This window comes from Alexandromys fortis, unplaced genomic scaffold (assembly GCF_014885135.2).
Source record: "Alexandromys fortis isolate MF-2015 unplaced genomic scaffold, M_Fortis_MF-2015_v1.1 scaffold_2_1_26212458, whole genome shotgun sequence".
NCBI classification, from domain to species: Eukaryota; Metazoa; Chordata; class Mammalia; order Rodentia; family Cricetidae; genus Alexandromys; species Alexandromys fortis.
In genome coordinates, this window is record NW_026067930.1 from 5,809,060 (window position 1) to 5,811,795 (window position 2,736).

General features: G+C 36.0%; 1 long non-coding RNA gene across 1 annotated transcript in view; it reads left to right on the forward strand.

Moving 5' to 3' along the window:
* The window catches only part of LOC126503536 (uncharacterized), a 19,799-nt gene extending 17,964 nt beyond the window's left edge, over nt 1-1,835 (forward strand). Inside the window, exon 3 of the long non-coding RNA XR_007592323.1 lies at nt 1,753-1,835. This is a non-coding gene — a long non-coding RNA (uncharacterized lncRNA). The remainder of the gene's footprint in view (nt 1-1,752) is intronic.
* The last annotated feature ends 901 nt before the right edge of the window (nt 1,836-2,736 follow it).

A 2,736-nucleotide genomic window follows, 5' to 3' on the forward strand; every position in this document is an offset into this window, starting at 1 on the left:
AAATTCGTGTTTAATCCTTTTTGAATTTTGTTTTTATTTATGTGTATGTTTGTATGGGTATATGCCACATGTGCTGAAGCCTATGGAGACAGAACAATTTGGATACCTTAGACCTGGAGTGACAAATGACATTTGATTTCTTAGTTAGGGACACTATTGTTGTGATAAACATCAAAACCACAGCCACTTGGGGAGGAAAAGGTTCGTCTGGCTTAGCTTTCATACCTCTGTTCATCATTGAGGAAGTCAGGACAGAGTTCAGGCAGGGCAAAAACCTGGATGCAGGAACTGAATCAGAGGCCATGGTGGGCTGCTGCTTACTGGGTTGCTCTTCATGGCCTGCTCAACCTGCTTTCTTATAGAAGTCAAGTCTACCAGTCTAAGAATGGCACTATGCATAATGGGTTGGACCCTTCCAGATCAATCACTAGGTAAGAAATTTGCTATAGACTTTTCTACAGTCAAATCTTATAGAGGCATTCTGCAATTGAGGTTCCTGCCTCTTATCAGCCTGTGTCAAAGTGATATAAAATTAGCCAGCACATTTTATATGAGAGCTAAACCACAATTCAGGTTCTCTACAAGAGCAGAACACTTTCTTAAGTGGTGAATCACCTCGTCAGTACTCTTATTTGATATTTTGGATTCAATAGTAAATGAATATTTCTTCTGAATTTCAATTTCTAACTGTAGTAGTATGGCCTGCACAAATTTAGTAAATTTTCATATTTCGCTGTTACATGCCCAAATCCTTCAATTTTCCTCATAGTCTTATGTAAGGGAGCATATGTGTTTTTTTTTCTGTATACAGTATGTCACCAGCACATTTATTGTCTTTTCCCTCACAAACATTATGAATTTTAGGTATTTTCTGATACTGTCATACTTCTTAGAACTCTCCAGTGCAAATTTATAGAAACCGTGGGAATGCTTGTGTTCTACATTTTCCCATTAAGGAAGCCATGTGTAATTTTCAGACTTAGAGAATTCATTTCTATTTTTAGTTTACCAAGATAATTTTACATTGAAAATGCATGCTGGATTTTCATCTCAGGCACATTTTGAGTCTTTTGATATCATCAAATGATTTCAACCATCATTTTTCAGTGTGACAGAAAGGCTTAGCAAATGAGGCTTAGATTAATCTTAAATTCCCAGAATAAACTCAACTGGGTCATGGTGAAATTTAGAGATAGAGACTGAGAAAGATTTTCCTTCTTCTATGTTTAAATAAAATTGCACCCACTCATTTCACTTTTTTTATGTCTTTCCAGATTGTGCTGTTGACATTCTGATTGGTAGACAAAACAACTGGGATCTATATTTTGTGTTTCACATACATCTTCTAAACTTTGTTTAATTATGCACACATGCTTTCTTGCTTTGTCATAGTAATATAAGTGTGTTCTGGAAAATAAATATGAACTTTGTGATAGTTAAAGCAATATGGTTATATAAACATCAGAGGATTAATGGTGCTTGACTGCATGTTTCTGACAGGAGACACAGGACAGAAGAAGACATAGCCAACCATCTGTAGTTGTTAAAATCCCTGTGAGCTTGCTGGCCCAGACAGACGAAGCTGTTCTATAAAGGCAAGGCAAGTAGAGGAGTCAGGAAATTACTCTCGATCCCAAGGCAGTGGGCAAAAAGCAACACTATACCATGAATTTGGACTATCATTTTCACTTTGAAAACTGAATTACTTTACTTTTGTTATTGCCACTTGAATCTCTTCTATTTTCTCTATAGGTTACGTAAATGTCTCTTAGAGTTTGGCTGAAGACTATCATAAACTAAAATGCCAAAAATAGAAACAAGAACTGCTAATCCAGGTAAGCATATTTACAAAAGCAAATTAACACATCCCTTAGCACATAATCATACAAATGTATTACCCTATACTTGAAACTGAAAAAATATCAAAAGACTCCATTGTTTTATCCTGATAGGAAGTATAAGACAATCCTACTCTCTTGTTATTACCATAAGAATTTAGATTGAGTAGATTATCTATAGAATGTGTCACTGATTTTTTTTCTGTTAAGTCATCACACTAATTAAAGCTAACAGATAGTGAGCAAAAGAAACTTAGACCACTCACTAATATACATGGTATGTTAGGATGGTAGTTATAAGTCTAGCCAAACCTCACTGGCAGATACAACTTAAAAAAGGAAAGCTTCAATTTGCCTCATGATTTCAGAATTTTCAATATGTGTTCAACTCGTTCTGCCAATTTTAGGCTTAGTTGAAACTGTATAGTGGAAGGATTCACCTCAGCAGTAAGGAAGAGGCCAGAATAAGGTACTTCTCTGAGGGCATGCCTTCAGTAACCTACTTCCTCCAATGTGACAACACCTTCTTCGTTCCCACAGTCTCCATATGTATCGTCATGTTATGCATACTAGGGATTCCTCCACTAATGATTTGGAATGCTCACTATCCAATCACTTTCCCAAATACCATCTATAAACTTACTGTATCAATAACCAAACCTTTCGCATATAAATATTTTAGAAGGAAATTGATTTCTAAAAACCCTACGATTTCTATTGACCTACAGCGAAGACTGCAGGAATCCAGTGTTTTGAAAGATGTTGACACGTTCATGCTGAATTCATTTAATGACAAGCAAGGTTCTTGTGTAAGAATGTAGAAGCTCATTGAGTATTCTAACTCCCAATTTGCCCATCATGGTTTCAGGGTCTTAAATCACAGAAGGAAACGTATCCG